The 17,555-nt window shown below is 57.1% G+C and overlaps 1 long non-coding RNA gene across 1 annotated transcript; it reads left to right on the top strand.

The window, feature by feature from the left end:
- Positions 1-15,464: 15,464 nt before the first annotated feature.
- Positions 15,465-17,337, top strand: LOC140604478 (uncharacterized). The gene is made up of 3 exons (XR_012007341.1): positions 15,465-15,494; positions 16,047-16,162; positions 16,655-17,337. It is a non-coding gene; the product is annotated as an uncharacterized lncRNA (long non-coding RNA).
- Positions 17,338-17,555: the final 218 nt, after the last annotated feature.

The raw sequence follows: 17,555 nt of genomic DNA on the forward strand, positions 1-17,555 counted from the left end.
TCCCTTCCAGGCTGTTCTCTCCTAGTCCGCAATGCGATTGGGGCAAAGCCTTTCTGGGGAGCACTTCTGCTGGGTCTGATCCTGCCCCTTTTGGATTCATCTCCCTCTCGGGGCAAAATCCCCAGAACTCACATTTGTCTACACCCATCAGGACCAGAACTCCAAGGTCGCTGCGCCGCAGCCTTCCCACTGCCTCATGCAAAGTATGACCAGGTCGGGCTCACGAAAGCACCACCAGTGACAGCCGAACCATTTGCGACCACCTGAGGGTTCCTGGCGGAGCGACGTGTACCAGAGCCATAAGCAGTGGCGAGGGCGCAGAGCTGAGGTGGCATCAGTGGGGCTCGGGGGAGCTGAGGGAGCCACAGCCAGACACGAAACTCCATCCCCACCCCACTGCCATCTGTGCCTTTTCCTGGGAGGTTCCAGAATCAGAGATAAGAAAGCCTCTATGTGGGATCCCTGGGTGGCGCAGCGGTTTGGCGCCTGCCTTTGGCCCAGGGCGCGATCCTGGAGACCCGGGATCGAATCCCACGTCGGGCTCCCGGTGCCTGGAGCCTGCTTCTCCCTCTGCCTGTGTCTCTCTCTCTGTGACTATCATAAATTTAAAAAAAAAAAAAAGCCTCTATGTGCAAGTGTCCCAGCTTCGTGAAAATGAAGTTTTTTCTTCTACTGTCACCACATACAGAACACGAGGTAAGACAGGAGGTGGAACGTCAAGTAAGGGACTTGAAGGTCAAGAATGAGCCAGAAAGGGATCCCTGGGTGGCGCAGCGGTTTAGCGCCTGCCTTTGGCCCGGGGCGCCATCCTGGAGACCCGGGATCGGGTCCCGCGTCGGGCTCCCAGTGCATTGGGCCTGCTTCTCCCCCTGCCTATGTCTCTGCCTCTCTCTCTCTCTCTCTCTCTGTGTGACTATCATAAATAAATAAAAATTAAAAAAAAAATAAAAGAATGAGCCAGAAAGGGAACAGTAAAAATAGGAACCTGAGTCCCAGAATACATGCCTGCCCTTCCCTACCGTCACCGTATCACCAACAGGACCACCACAGTCACCATTATCACCAACACCACCCCCGGGGCCACCACTGTCATCCTCACCATCATCGTCACCACCAACGCTACCATCACCACCATCATCACCATCAATACCACCACCATCATCATTCTCACCATCATCAACATCTTCATCATCACCATCATCACCACCATCATTGCAATGATCATTTTTACGATCAGCATTATCACCGATGCCATCAAGGTCACCACCATCATCATCATCATCAACACCAGCATTATTATTACTGTCATCACTGATGTCACCACCATCATCGTAACTGTCATCACCACCATAATCGGCTTGACCACCAGCATCACCGTCACCATGATCATCATTACACGCACCTTACCGCCAACCTCAGCATCATCCTCTCCACCACCACCACCACCATCACCACCTCCACCATCACCATCATATCACTGCCATCAGCACCACAATCAGCAGCATCATTGCCTTCATCACCTTCATCACCATCACCAACACTACTAGACACTTTTTTTTTTTTTAAGATTTATTTCCCCATGAGACACACAGAGAAGAGAGAAGCAGGCTCCCTGCAAGGAGCCCGACGCGGGACTCGATCCCGGGACCCCCGGGGTCACGCCTTGGTCTGAGGGCAGACGCTCCACCGCTGAGCCGCCCCAGCATCCCTACTGCACACCTTCTTGAGCCAGTCACCACTCGGTGTGCTCCGTGTAAGCCATTATTCGCTAGAGGAAAATTCGAGCACAGACAGGCAGAGTGCGAAGCCTGGCAGCCTGGCTCCACGGTCCCCACGCGACGCCAGCATCCCTCCTGCTTCTCCAGCCTTCCCCCTTCCCCCACAGTCTCACGACGCGGGCGGGCGTGACTGCTTAGACGCCGTGTGTACCGGGCGGGCCTCCTGGTCTCCGGGGCCCACACACAGGCTCCGCACACAGAGGCACGTGACGCGTATGACTCGCAGGAGACAAAGCTCCCCGGGCTCTCCTTCGCGGTCTTCACGCTGCCGTGACAGAAGGAACAGACCTGACAACGCGCTGTCAGGGGCACTGAAGAGAACCACGGAAAGGCCACCGCTCCCCTGAGCAGCCAATCACGGATACCCGCACGACCCTGCCGGGCCCTGTCTACACCCGCATGACCCTGCCCGGCTCCCAAACCCGGCCCTGGGAGCAGCATGCGCACACCCTGCCCCCGCACATCCACAGGGAGACACCTCCACGCTGACGAGTCAGTCCCCAGGAGACGCGTCCCTCACAGGCCCTCTTCGCCTGACGCCGTCACCGGGTGCCCATTCGAGGCTGGAGCCAGCACAGTGATCCCTCCAGCAGGAGCACCGAGTCCCGAATGCACGACCCCTCCGGCCCCGGCGGCAGCTCTCGGGGGCCAGGGGAGGGGGAGGCCCCCGGCCCGTTCTGGGAGAAGGGAGGGGGCCCGCGCGCCCAGAAAAGGAGACAGAGACACCGGGGATCAGGGAGGGAGGGCGCGGGTCCTCCGGAGGAGCAGCCACACCAGCTCCCCCCACCCTCCGGCCCCTTCCCGGCAAGAGGGGCCCCGAGAGGCCCGTGTCGCCCCCTCACTGCGGATGCCCGACCCTCGCCCCCGCAGCCCAGCGCAGGGCAGCCCTGCAGACAGCACCGCGGGTCCTCAGGGGGGACGGGGACCAAGAGGCAAGCCCGACGCAAACGAAGGCCGCCAGCGACACCCGCCAACCACAGGGCACCACCCGGCAGCCCACGCCTCCTCCGGGCCCAGCCCGCCCCACACTGTGACACAGGCCCACGCCCCACGGGGACCCTGGGGCTCTCGGGACCAGAACCACCGCCCCCACAGGCCCGCTGCGCAGGTCTCCGACTGCACAAGCAGCGGGCCGCCTGGGTGTGAGCTTTGGAGCACCGGCAGCCACAGAGCCTGACGACAGGCCGAAGGCCCAGCACCGACGTGCAGAGCGCCCGCCTGCCAACTGTGCTGAGGGTCGGCGTGCGCGACTGTGAGGCCGAGCCACGAGGGCCACGGCGCCCCCAGCACGGCCAGCAGCCTCGCTCCTTCTAGCCACGCTCCTCCCCAGCTGCAAGGGGGTAAGCTCAGTGGACCGGCCGGCAGCGGGGGGGGGAACACCCGCCAGGAAGGGGCGCCACCACTGAACATTTGGGAACCGCCCCCACCCCCCACCCCCCCGCCCCGAAAGCAGCTTTTCATTTGGGTTTTGCTCGAGTGTTTGCTGCGGTTCCGTTTCCTCGGCGGGTGAACGACAGACGTGCACTCACCTCGGCATAAAATCCCGTGGCTGTCGATAATCTGCTTGCAAACCCCACAGACCTTGGGCTTTTTAAAGACTTTGTTCTTAAAGCTGTTCAGGCTCGTGAACTCCTCCAGCTGAAAGAGCAAAGGGAGAAACTGTCAGCTCCACGAACCAGTTTGTTTGCTTTTCTCTCTTCTCTTTCAGGAAGTGGGACGTCTAGCGGAGTCCGGGAAAAGCTAAAACAGGAACCTTACAGTTAAACAGGGAAGAACAAGCAGCCATGCCGCCAAGGCCGGGATTCCCCCGGGGGCCGCGGATACCCCGTCAGCATTCCCAGTGCCAGGGCCCAGCCGGAAGCCCACAGCTGCCCCGCTTGCCGATCCCCTGAGACTGGGCCAAGGCCGTCAGGGCGCCGCGCTCGTCAGCACTGCTTATAGAACCATGTACTAGCGTCCACGCTGCAGGCCAACGGCTACTGCTATGACAAAGTCATCCACAGGCACTGCCAGAAGATGCTCAGCCAACAGAGGAAGCTAGTGACTGAGTCTCCTGGCCCCTGGGCCTCTCCGGATGCAGCTGGGCTCACGAGGATGGAGAAGCATTCACGTGAGGCCAGTGTGCTAAGATATGTGGTTCCTCCCTACACCGGCCCGGCACTGAATCCACGACACACGCCGGCTCGGGGACTACACGAACCACTCGCCCACCAGACCCCTCTTTGCAGGGTCAGGGCTCATGGCCATATCTGATGATCTTACAAAAATTCAATTTGCCTGAGAAACCAAACGCCAGTCAGTCTACCCGATTGGTGATACGTTTGAGCGTCTCCTCTGAGTGCACAGATTCACTGAAGCCGGTACTTAGCACCGGAAGATTAAATGTTAGCCAGAATGGGAAACAAATGGTACAACTACAGCTTCTTACACATGTTTTTAGATCTACAACAATCTGGTGACTCAGCAATCCACTCCTAGAGTCACGAACTGGAACGAATGCATATGCCCACAAAAGTTTTGTGCAAGAATGGGCAGATCTGCCTTACTTAACAGTGCAAGATTTCCAAACAGAAAATAACTCAAACACCCATCCAAAGGAGACTGGGTACACAAACTGCGATACAGTCCTACGGTGGAACACTGTTCAGGAGCACGGAAGAGCTTACTACCGTTATATGCTACTAACCATGGATGAGCATCGAAAGCTCATTGATAACTCATGCATGAATTATTGTGCCGAGCGAAAGAACTCTGAGAGGAAAGCACACAGTGATGACTATTTATCGGACGTTCATGAACAGGCAAACAAATCTCTCCAGTTCCCCAGAGGCAGGAAAACAGTGAGGTGAGCTCCATGACTGCTCCAGATTCCTGCATCAAGGAAGGCCCCAGGATGCAGAGAAGGAGGGGACCAGGGAACTAACTACCTGGGACTGAGGAGACGGTGCTAAGCATTCATGCAAAACAGGGCAGCAAGAGTTCACTTGCCACAGCACCTTGAAACAGAGCCGCGTGGAACCCCTAAGATGTGCACAGGGCCCTCTGATGAGTACATGTGTGCAGTGTGTGCACACATCACAGTACAAACTGCCCGGAATAAAGTACAGAAAGGAGAGACCACCTAATTAAACACAGATAGACAGAGCATCAGTGAGCTGTGGGAAAGTTCAAGCAGCCTAACACACGTGTAATTGGAGTCTCTGTAAAGTTGGGGGGGGGGGGGTAATTGAAAAAATAAAGCCTAAAACTTTCCCAAAATCTAAGCAAAATTATCAACCCAAAAACTGAAGAAACTCAACAAATCCCAAGTACAAGAAGTGTGGCCGAAACAACACCAAGGCACATGATAATCACACTGCTCCAACCCAGTGATATACAGAAAATCGTAAGTGCCCCCCAGAGGGAAGGAAAGGACACAATGCGACAGGGGACCAACCATTAGCACAAGAGCAGATTTCCCACAGAGAACAAAGCCAGTGAGAAAATGGCAGAGAGACAGAGAGCGCCCAGAGAAATTCTGACCTAAAATTCTGGACCCAGCAAAAACAGCATTCAAAAAGTAAAGTGAATTTTAAAATTCTTATGATACGCAAAAGCTGAAACACATCCATCCCCAGATGACACCTACTACAAGTTAAACATAGTCTGAGTGCAAGGAAAGTGATCACAAGTGGAAAGACCACTTTACACAGAAGGAACAGCACCAGAAATGTTAAGTATGTGGATAAATACGTAATATTTTCTTTTATATTGAAAACTCACTACAAGATAATTAACTGTTTAATAAAAAAAACCAATAGTGATGTAATGTGAGCTTCAACAGACGTAAAACTAAAATTTCTGATAAAACAGCACAGGGGCACCTGGGTAGCTCAGTCAGTTAAACGTCTGCCTTTGGGATGGATCATGATCTCAGGGTCCTGGAATCAAGCCCCGTGTTGAGCTCCCTGCTCAGCGAGGAATCTGCTTCTCCCTCTCCCTCTGCCTCTGTCCGCCATTCGTGCTTGCTTTCTCTCTCTCTTTCTCAAATAAAATAAAATATTAAAAAACAAAGAAAAGCAGTACAAAGCTCAGGAAAAAAGAAATGTAGGTTCTACTGCAAGGCTCTCATACTATTCATGAAGTCATACACTCTCATGTGAAGCAGACTGTGAGAAACTAGGGATATGTACTATAAATCTCAAAGCAACTACTAAAATAATGAGTGATAGGTAATAATCCAACAAAGGAGAGAAAATGAAATTATTTTTTAAAATTTCAACTAATTTAGTCAGTGGAGCACAAGACCCTTGATCTCCGGCCCTGAGTTCAAGCCCCACATTGGGTGTAGAGATCACTTAAAAATAAAAGTTTTTAAAATAAAAAATTAAAGTAAATAAAAGTTCAACTAATCTAAACATGGCAGAAAAGAGAAAGCAGAGCAAAGGCTAGGTAAAAGAAACAAAACAAACAGCAAAATGATGATTTAAATCTAACTGTATTAGTAGTCACATTATGTACATAGTTTAGATGCCTTAACTCAAAGGCAATGGTTGTCAGATTATATTCTTCTAAAAAGTGAAAAGACAGGGATGCCTAGGTGGCTCAGCAGTTGAACATCTGCCTTTGGCTCAGGTCATGATCCTGAGGTCCTGGGATCGAGTCCTGTATCGGGCTCCCTGCAGGGAGCCTGCTTCTCCCTCTGCCTGTGTCTCTGCCTCTCTCTGTGTGTCTCTCTTTAAAAAAAATAAAATAAAATAAAGACAAGACAGAGAAAACATACAAGGGTAATGTTAAATGAAAGCTGGAGTGGCTATATTAATATCAAACAGAGTCAATTCCAGGTTAAAGAATGTTACTATTGATAAAGAAAGGGATTTCACAATAAGAGGGTATATGCATTAAGAGAACATATAATCCTAAACATTTATGCACCTATTAACAATACTTTCAAAATCCATAAAGCAAGAAATGATAGAATTGCAAAGACATAAATAGACAAATGTGTAAATATTGTCAGAAACTTATTTCTCGGGTGACGGGCACTGACAGCAGCACTTGACTGGATGAGCACTGGGTGTTATACTATATGTTGGCAAATCAAACTCCAATAAAAAAATTCAAAAAAAAAAAGGAAACTGTGTCTCTCTCTTTTAGACTGAACTGTGCTCTAATGAAATTCATATGTTAAAGCCTTAACCCTGAATATGACTGTATGTAGAGATGGGACATTTTAAACTGGTGAATAAGGTCAAACATGGTCATAAGGGTGGGATCCTACTCCAGTAGGACTGCTGCCCTTACAAGAAGAGGAAGAGATACGGGCGGGGAGGTGGGGAGGCTTGCACACTGAGAAAAGTCCATTTGAGGAGTCAGTGAGAAGACAGTCATCTAAAAACCAAGGAAAAAGGCCTCAGAAAAACCAAGGCTGTCAGCACCTTGATCCTGGACTCCCAGCCTTCAGAACTGTAAGAAAATAAATTACTGCACTTAAGTCCTGCAGTCCACAGTATTTTGTTACAGCAGCCCCAACAAGCTAATAGACCCGTTCTTAATCACTAATAATTATTTTTATCAATAATAACAATTGATAGTTATTGCAGGAAATAACCAAAGATACATAACATTCTCAAAAGACCTGACCTAATTGACACTGATAGACTATCTGACCCAACAGCAACAGAATACACATCCTTTTCAAGCACACATGGAATGTTTAATGAGGCAGACCACAGTCTAGGACATAAAACACGTCTAAATAATTTTTTTAAGTCTAAATAAATTTAAAAGCATTCAAACCATACTAAATATGTTCTCCAATCACAACGGGATTATATTAGAAACCATAAATAAAAGATCTCCATAAAATTCCCAAGTTTTTGGAAACTAAACACATTTATAATTTTTTTATTATTATTTATTCATGAGAGAAGAGAAAGGCAGAGACACAGGCAGAGGGAGAAGCAGGCTCCCTGCGGGGAGCCCAATGGGGGACTGGATCCCAGAACCCCAGGATCACAACCTGAGCCGAGGGCAAACACTCAACCACTGAGCCTCCCAAGTGCCCCCAACAACACACTTCTAAATAATACATCATAGCAAACAGGATTTATCCCAGGGGGGCAAAGTTGGTTTAACATTCAAATACCAAACAATAAACTAAAAAAGAAACCTACACAATCTTTCAATTAATCAGGAAAAAGAAAAAAAAAAAAAAGTCTGACAAAATCCAACATACACTTTCTGATAAACACTCTCAAATCAAAATAGAGAAAGGGTTCCTCAACTCGATAAAACCTATAGCAAACCCCAAATTAACAACAACAGACTGAATGCTTTCCCTTTAAGCTCTGGAATGAGGCACAGATGTCTGCAATGAACATTTCTATTTAACACTAACCAGTGCATCTGGGCAAGAAAAATAAATAAAAAGTATCCAGTTTGCAAAGGAAGAAGTGAAACTGTCCTTAGTCACAGACACCACTGTCTATAAAAACAAACAAAAAAAAGTTATGAAATGTACAAAAAACCCTCTAGAACTAACAAAGAAGTTTAGCCAAGTTGAAGGACAGGAGTTCACTGGATGTACAAACTACTTCCTAGCAATGCACATTCAGAAACTGAAACTCAAAGAATATTACCATTTATAGTATCATCAAAAACATTAACTCTTAGGAGTAAATCTAACAAAAGACGTGAAACACCTAAAAGATTAAAAAAAAAAAACACAAACCAGGGCAGCCCGGGTGGCTCAGCGGTTCAGCGCCTGCCTTCGGCCCAGGGCGTGATCCTGGAGACCCAGGATTGAGTCCCACGTCGGGCTCCCTGCACAGAGCCTGCTTCTCCCTCTGCCTGTCTCTCTATTTCTGTCTCTAATAAATAAATAAAAATCTTTAAAAATTCTTTAAAAATACATAAAAATAAAAATAAAAAATTCTCACCTAACCATATATTAAAAAAAAAAAAAAAAAACACAAGCCATTTCAGAAAGAAAGTGAGGAAGACCTGGAGACGGAACGGAGGGATATACCATGTTCATGGATGGTAAGCCTCACTCGAGTCAAGATGCAGTTCTTCCGTACAACCTACAGATTCCACACCATCCCAATGGAGATCCCAGCAGGATTTTTTTTTAAATAATAAATAAGTCGGCAAATGGGTTCTAAAATTCATGTTTACATTCAAAGCACTAAGAACGGCCAAAACAACTTTGAAAATTGCACGTGCTTACATGCACAACTCGATGGTTTCAGACCACGACCCCTTACTCCCTGACCCACAGCCTAACCGCTCACAGCTACCATCCCCCGGTTGGCCTTACAAGGGCCTGGAACCGGCCGAGGGGGGATTCCCATGTGGGCAACTGCTCTGGCTGCTCCAGTCTTCCCTGCTATTCCAGCTGTCTGGAGTGCAGGCAGCTTACAGGTCCCCACATTCCCCATTCCCAGTTCCTCTGCAGGCTTGTCGAATCCTCGGGCATCTTGTGGTGTTTTTGCTGATCTTGTCAAGCCTAAGGGGGCAGTGTCGTGAACCAAGCAGGATGCAGGTTCTGCTGCTTGCAGTGCACGCTCCGGGGCCCCGGGCACGTGCCTAGGGACTTGGGGACCCAAAGGATACTTCCCATCCCGCCTAGGAACAGAGCTACTGTAAATGACCAAATACTATAGATACCAGGTACCAGTCGTGTGCACCAGCAGCCGCAGGAATCACTGGGTCAGCTTTTTTTTTTTTTTTTTTTTTTAAACATTTTATTTATTTATTCATGAGAGGCAGAGACACAGGCAGAGGGAGAAGCAGGCTCCATGCAGGGAGCCGGATGTAGGACTCGATCCTGGGACCCTGGGGTCACGCCCTGGGCCGAAGGAGCCCCCCGGGCTGCCCACTTGCTCAGCTTTTGAAACCACTCTGTGTAAACCCCACCCCACCCAGTTAAGACAGACCATCTGGAGATGGGGCCAGAGTACACATTTTTTTTCCAAACTCACCCCATGATGCCAACCTGCAGCCAGGACTGGGCACCACCACTACGTCGTGGACCACACCAGAAGGACCCACCCTGCGTAAACAGAAGGCACCCAATCACGTGCTCATTACAGAGACTGAACTCTTTGAGAGCCCCCCAGTGCCTGCAAGACAGGGACCTCGGTGCTCCCACTGTGAAACCCGGGACCTCAGCAGGGCCCTTGTGTGCGTAACCATGACCACCCCAGTCCCACAAACACGGACGGGAGGACGCAAAACCGAAACCACACGGCCGAAGTCCAAGGCTGTGGGCTCGGGCCCCGTCTCCCCCCGGCTTGCGCTCAGACAGGAGCAGGCATTCAGACATCTCAAAATACAGTCTTCGTGGCCGTGCCCCAGCTGGCACATCCCTTCCCCCGCATGTCAGGGTGGCTTCTGTGCCTTCTCTCCCGTGTGGGCTCCATCGCGGGGCACAGGGCTCTCCCCCGCGTCCCCAGCCCCTGCACAGCGCCTGCAGACAGTGGGCCTTGGACCCTCAATTACCATTTGTTAACGAGGCATGAATCAGCCCCAGTCAGTGGGCCAACTGGGGGACACTGGGACCTTTTATTCCTTCCAAATACCTTTATTCCACCCAGGGAGAAAGAGGCACTGTGTTCCGCGGCTTTCCTGCCCGCTGGGCCGCGGCTAGAAGGCTGCAGGCTCCCCAGCGAGGCGCTGAGCCGGGCGGGCCCATCCCTGAGCCCCGGCCTCTGCTCCCGCGTCACCCGCACAGAACATCCCCGGTGTGAGGTGAGCCGGCGGGATTAGCCGGCCTTTGTTCTCACCTGATGCCGCGCTCCTTGCTCCTTGCTCCGGGGAGGTGGGGCCGCAGCGTGCCGGGGGCGGGAGCTGCGAGGCGGGGCCTTGGGCAGGCTCAGTTCAGGAATCTAAATTGCATTTAATTGTTAGGAGCAGACAGTTGGAAGGGCAGCGCGCGGGGCTGCCCATTCCCCGGGGACTCCCCGAGGGGCACCCAGTCATCAGCGCCCGTCTTGACCGTGAGGTCCCTTTATAGAAGGAAAAAAAAGTCTCTGCAAAATGGAGCAAAGGGAAAGCTCCCCGTGCGCCCGCGGGTAAGGCTCTGCTGTGCGCTGCGGAATGCGAAGCTGCACAGAACTCTCCGTGGGTCCCCCGGGTGCAGTCACGGCGCACAACAGCGACCCCCACAAAGGCCAAATCAGCAGAATCCGGGCCTGGGAGAGAGGATTTAGGCGCGAGCTCCGGGGCCGGGAAACCGCAGGTGTCATTCCCAGGGGCGGACCCCGGCCAAAAACACAGACCAACCTCCATGCACGGACACAGGGGCCCCCGCGCCTCCGGGACGATGCCCACTGGGCCGTCCGGCCGCCGGCAGCGGAGGACACAGGCGTGGACGCCCTCCACCACCACACACTGTCCCCAGGCTCCCGGCAATAGTGTCGGGCCCTGACGCCGAACACCCGCGCGCGCGGGGCAGCCACAGTGACGGGAAGTAGCTGCTGCTGCGACTTTTCATTTCTCGGAACCTTACAAGTTTCCAGGAGAAAAAATGTAATAAATGCCTAATTACCAGGCTCAGAGGGACGGCTGCTGGAGCCAGCGGGGCCCGGGGCGTCTCCTGGACCAGGAGGGCGGCGTGGCCCTGGTGAGGCAGTCGGCACAGCCCCAGCACCAGCAGGCTGGGGGCCCCCTCCCTTGGGGGGAATCTGGGCTGCGGCCAGCGTCCCACTCCCACCCCAGGAAAGGAGTCCAGGGAGAGTGTTCAAATGGCACTTGCATCGGACAGCTGGCCCCCCGACTGTCCCCCATGTGCGCTCCCCAGGGCGCCGGCCTCCTGCCTCGACCCCCTGCGGGCCATGCAAGGCGCCCAAGTGCACAGAAACACGCCAATGTGCACCGACAAGGGCACACTCGCAGGCGCCCTGGCCCAAAAGCTCTTGGCTCCCAGAGACCCGGCTCCCCAGCTCCCGCCCCCCCCACACACACACACCCACGGCTCGCACCCACTCACCTGGTGCGGGTGCCGGCGCAGCCAGGCCCGGCGAGCGCAGCCTCCAGGCGGCCCCGAGGTCAGGGTGCGCAGCCGCATGGCCGGCCAGGGCAGGAGCCCCCCAGTTGGCGGGCGCTGAGCCCCTCTCCCTCGGCGGGAGTTCCCGCCAAGCGCAACCAGAGACGGGCAGGGGGGCAGGGGCGCAGCAGCCTCCCCGTGGCCTCCCACGGCCACGGCACCGTCAGGAGTCAGAGGCCGGGAACAAAAGCCAGGCGAGCGAGCACGGCCCCCCCAGCGCCCCTCCATCTGACACGAATTAGCTTCCCTCCCCCGCCCGCCCACCCGCCCGCAGCCCGGAGGAGGCTCAGGCTTCTCAGCAGCTGGGAAGTGGAGACAGCGGCCTCCGGGCACGCGGGCAGGGCAGGCCGGGCCCCTGCTTCCATGTGCTCCCCTCGCCTCTGCTGGGGGTCTGCGTGCCTGCGGCTAAGGCCTCGGGGCCAGGCCTGCAGGCACGGAGGAGGGGGCGCTCGGCAGTGGAGCGAGCTCAGGCCATGACCCCGGGGTCCCGGGATCAAGTCCCGTATCCGGTCCCTGCATGGAGCCTGCTTCTCCCTCTGCCTACGCCTCTGCCTCTCTCTGTCTCTCTCATGAATAAATAAATAAAATCTTAAAAAAAAAAAAAGGAAAATCCCAAAGTGGAAAGGCTTTTTCTCCAGTTTGCCCCTTCAACCAAGGAAACCGGGGAGCCCTCCTTGCCGGAGAGGGGTGAGGGTCCCGGCAGGCCGGGAGCAAAGGGTTAGGGCCCTTGCACAGCCTGGGGGCTCTCTGCACCCCCCCATCCTCAGGGCCTTCCAGCTGCTGGAAAATCCCGTCCCGTTCTGTGCTGTGGCCCTGGGTTCTTGCAGGGACGGGGAAACCCCACAGGGTGGGAGCCAGGGTGCCAGCGAGACGGCGGAGGACGGGTCACTTAGCCCGAAGGAAGCCGGGCGGGGGTGCGGGGACGCCCGCGGCCAGAGCCCCACAGGACCAAGGGGACGCGGCTCTCCTCCCGGGGCGAGGAAGGGCGGCCTGACCGCGCGGGGCCACCAGGAGGGGGAGCGGAAGGCGGGGAGCCCCCATGACCTGGCCACCCCGGCCCATGCTCGGGCTTCCCATCCCTGATTCCGCGCGCAACTCCAATGCCTTAGCCCAGGAGCCGCCGGGTGGGCGACAGCAAAGCCTTTATGGCTAACACATGTGCAAATTCCAGCGGCTTCCAGGCCAGAATTAACCTCTCGGGGTCTGGCGCGCAGCATCCATCCCCCTGCGTCTGCAGGGAGCAGCAGGGGCCCATTGGCCTCCAGCCGCAGGAACGCCAACCGGCCAACCCATCGGGGGGTGACACCCTGAGTCCCACTCCCGTCGCCGGGCACCTTGCTCCCCACGCTCGCATTTCTGAGGTTCCTTCACTGCTGTTCGTCTTTCCAAGGCGGATTCAGACTTTGGCTTTGCAGACACTTCGGGGTCCTGCTTCCCCTACACCCCCCTGCCCCCGCTGAGTGACGCCCCTCTGCGGCTCGCCAGCCCACATCCAAGCCGCCTCATCCCGGGGCCCGACCCCGCAGCGTGGCCGTGCGTCTGGGCCTCAGTCTGCAGGATCGAACCTTTGTCTGGGGTTTTCCGCACACAAACGGAGCGTGGGTATTAAACACTGGGCAGGAATGAAAAAAATCCGCTTTGCTGCTTACCCATGCTGTCAGCCTGCCTCCGCTCACCCTCTGGCTCCCTCGCAGCGGGGTCTGGGGCTCCCTGGGGAACCCCGAGGCCGGGACGGGCTCTCACCACAGCCCACCTGCCCCGCATGAGGCCGCAGCCGCCCACCCCTGGCTTCTGGCTGCACGAGACCCCAGGAAAAAAGTGAGGCCCGTCCTGCAGAGGATGGACTGTGCTCCTGGGGCACAGCGGGGTCAGCACAGGACCACAGAGGAGGGGTCTTCGCTGCTCCACCTGCCCGAGCCAGGGAGCCGGGGGCAGCACCAGGGCGTGCGGACAGAGAAGACGGCCGCCGGGGTCGGGGGCAGAGCCTCGAGAGGTTCCTGCCAAGTGGGCCCCACGGCCTCAAGTGCAAACCTCAAAGCCACAGGCAAACCCCGTGGGGTGCATCTTACCTGCCTGCAGCCCCAGCTGGCACCCGGCACGTCCTTCACCCGGCGAGCGTGAACCCCGACCCCAGCAGTGGGGTGCCCCCCAGGAGACCAGCTGCAGGAGGGGTGCAGGCGCAGGCCCAGACCACATACCCGGGTTTCCCTTCCCCTGCACCAAGATGGTCCAGGGGCGGGATCCCCGGGGAGCCCCACTGAGGAGGAGCCCGGCAGCCCGAGGCCGAGCGCCCTGGCCTCCGGTCCATGCCGTGTCCACGAGGACAGGCCAGCAGCTGCGCCAGCCCGTTCCTGAGCAAATGCACCAGCCCCGCAGGCGGGGGCCGCCCTGCTCTGCGCTGTGCGGCTACAGGTTTCTTAGTAACCGGTTTCATCAACACCACCAGCCCCCGAAAGTCCCTGTGAGGTTGGCCCCGGAAGGCGCGGCCCCCGAACGTGCCTGCTTCCCCCGCTGAGCCGCTGCCACCCACGGTCACGGCCGCTGCAACCCAGAAAAGGGAAACAGCAAATTCTCTGTCCAGGGACGGGACGTCCGTGGGACCAGCAGGCCGGCGCCGCCCTCGGCCACACACCTGGCAGGACCTCGTGCCTCGGGCCCCGGGACGGGGACTCTGAGCGCAGGCCGCGACCCCCGAGCGCCCCACACGCTGCCCGGCCCACCGGACGCACGGCAACCGACGTAGAGCCGAGGGCGGCCAGGGGTGGGTGACGGGGCGACGCCCGAGTGGCGGCCGACGTTGACCCCACTGCCTGCGCACGCCTGCGGAGCGCCGTGTTGCACGCCTGAAACTGGCAGAGTGTCGTACCCCGATTATACCTCGATCTCAGAAAAGCAAAAGTGAAGGTCAGGAGAGTTCTTGTCCGGTCCAGCCTCAGAACAAGTGGCCTCGCTGACCTCCCCTGAAGGCTGAACATGGGCCGGGGCGCCCGGGTGGTTCCACTGGCTCTTGATTTCGGCTCAAGTCATGATCTCAGAGTCCTGAGATCGAATCCCACCTGGGGCTCCACAGTCAGTGTGGTGTCTGGCTAAGATTCCCCCCCTCCTGCTGCTGCACCCCCTCCATTCTCTCTCTTAAAAAAATATTTTTTTTTTTAATTAAAAATGAAAGAGGCCATATACGTTCTGGGCTTGAGCTTCGAAACATACAAACTCAGAAGTTAGAGAGTATGTTGTTGCGCTAGATCCGCCATCGTCTTCACCCTCCTTCCAAGTCAGCTCAGGGCTTCTGCAGCGTCTCGGTCCATGCCCATCCCGCAGGAGCAGCACCGCAGGTGTCCCGGGCATCCCCCGGCCCCGCACAGGCGGCACTGCCCGCCCTCGTCACCCTGTAGCTGGGGCACCCTGTGCGCAGCAGCCCGGGGTGGAGGGAGTGAGTCAACACAGACAGACGCCAGGTCTGAAGGCGGCGGCGACGGAGGCCACTCCCTGCGGTCACACCCGGGCCGAGCCTTGGGGCCTGTGGCCTCCTATCTGCTGCCCTTTGAGATCCGATTAGCCGAGTGACACTGATTCACGGCCACCGTTCCCCGCCCACCATCATACCCCGGTTTACAGTGTGGGAGGGACGCAGGGACGGTGGCACCCGCGGGGATGTGGTCCCGGTGGCGCCGTGTGCCCGGCTCAGGGTGAGGCTTGACCCTGCTGGAAACGGGGCAGTGGGGGCTCGTGGCGGAGGGTCGGGGCCGGGGCAGGGGAGACAGGGGCCTGCGGTGACGCCGCGGGAGGAGGGGAGGCCACGTCCCGGGGCCAGAAGGGCCCTCGCTGGGCAGGGATGGAGCCACTCGGGGCGGCGGCACTCGGCCGCCTCTGGCGCTGCTGGGAGCACTGGCTCCAGGGCCCTCTGGGCGGCAGGCTCTCACCTTGGGGGCGGGAGCACACGGCCAGGAGGACACCCGGGGGCTGTCCCCCCCGCCCCCGAGGAGCCCAGGGCCACAGGGACCCGACCTCCTGGCACCTGGCCGGGTCCACACCTGCACCTGCTCCGCACCAGGTCAGGAAGGGGAGGGACAGAGGCACAAGCCCAGGTCACCACCTGCAAGGAGCACCGGGTGTAGCCCTCAGGGACCCTCCCCAGGAGGGTGCTGCATTCCCTCTCCCCATTCCTCTGACAGCCTGGCACCCACATGGTTGGTCGGCACCCTGCGTGCAGAGCCACTGTCTCCCATCTCCCGCTGCAGGCCACCCCGCACCCGGACGCCCTCCTCAGCCCAGGGGCTCCCAACAGCCCACTGCCTGATCCCCTTGAGGCCGCAGTTGCTGTCTCCCCCATTGTGTCGTTGGCCCACGACCCCTGGTAACCATCCCCAGCAAGTGCCCAGCGGTCCCGGGCCACCCCGGCCACAGCCACAGCCCCACCAGCACCTGCCTGCGGCCTCCTGCCCTCTTGCCAGACAGGCCCTCGCCACCCATGGAGGCCCCTGGCCCTGGCCCCGAGCCCGTCCTGGGCCGTCCTGCGCATGCTCGGCCCAGCTGCAGCGCCCAACCCGGCCTCCCCCACCCAGCCCCCCCACCCCAGCCTCCTCCAGCCCCTTCTCACCCCCCCCTTCCTGAACCCCCGAGCTCTGGGAGTCCCCGCTGCTCACCTCCCCGGGCTGTGCCCCAAGGTGACGTGACCCTCCACCCTCCAGGCCAGAACTGGGGATGACCTCCACAGACACGCTCCTCCCACCCGTCTCCACGGCTCGCCCAGAGCCAACCTCCGCCCCACCCCACCCCCGTCCCACGCCTACAAAACTGCAGAGGAGGCCTGGCCCCCGTCCCCAGCTGACCATCCTGGCATCTGCAGGCCGCCAGGGACCAGGCCGTGACGACACTCGGCACCCGAGACCTCTGATCCCAGGCCCACAGGCCCCCTGAGGCCGACCCTGCCCACTGGGGCCTGTCTGCCTCCCTGCTCGTCTGTAGCCTGCCGGGCAGCTGCTGCCCCAGGACATTTGCACGTGCTCTTCTCGCGCCTGTGACCTCAGATGTCTGCCACAGTACCGCACCCTTGCCAAGGCCTCACCCGACGCCTGGTGGAAAACCGCCCCCCTCCTGAGCCCACTCCTCCTCGAGCCTCCTGGACCTCCCTCAGGTCCTTACGACTGCCTCACAACCCACCCGGGGTCATTGCATGGGATGGGCCGGCGCCCCACGCACGCCTCAGTCTAGGGGCACAGCTCCCCACACAGGGCACCCCCGTGCCTCAGTCTCCGTTCCATTCCAGGGGACACTTCACCCCCCAAATGCCCAGCAGAGCTCGCTCAGACTCGGCCCCAGACAGAAACGGGACCCTTGGGCAGCCCCGGTGGCTCAGCGGTTTAGCGCCGCCTGCAGCACGGGGTGTGGTCCTGGGGACCCGGGATGGAGTCCCATGTCAGGCTCCCTGCATGGAGCCTGCTTCTCCCTCTGCCTGTGTCTCTGCCTCTCTCCTCGCTCTCTCTGAATGAATGAATAAATAAATCTTTAAAAAAAAAAAAAGAAAATAAAAGAAACGGGACCCTTGGAAGGTTCTGAGCAAAGGAGCGCCGAGATGTGGCTCAAGATGCCCGAAAAGGTTTCTCCGGCTGCCCCGGGACAAAGACCCAGGGGACAGACGGGGACGGATGTGCGCGTGCGCTGGCCAGAGACAACGAAGCTGGTGCCGCACCCGGTGGGGACGGTGCCCAGGGCAAGACACAGGCCGGGATGGGGCATCGACACGGCGC

The sequence above is a fragment of the Canis lupus genome, chromosome 15, assembly GCF_048164855.1.
Source record: "Canis lupus baileyi chromosome 15, mCanLup2.hap1, whole genome shotgun sequence".
NCBI classification, from domain to species: Eukaryota; Metazoa; Chordata; class Mammalia; order Carnivora; family Canidae; genus Canis; species Canis lupus.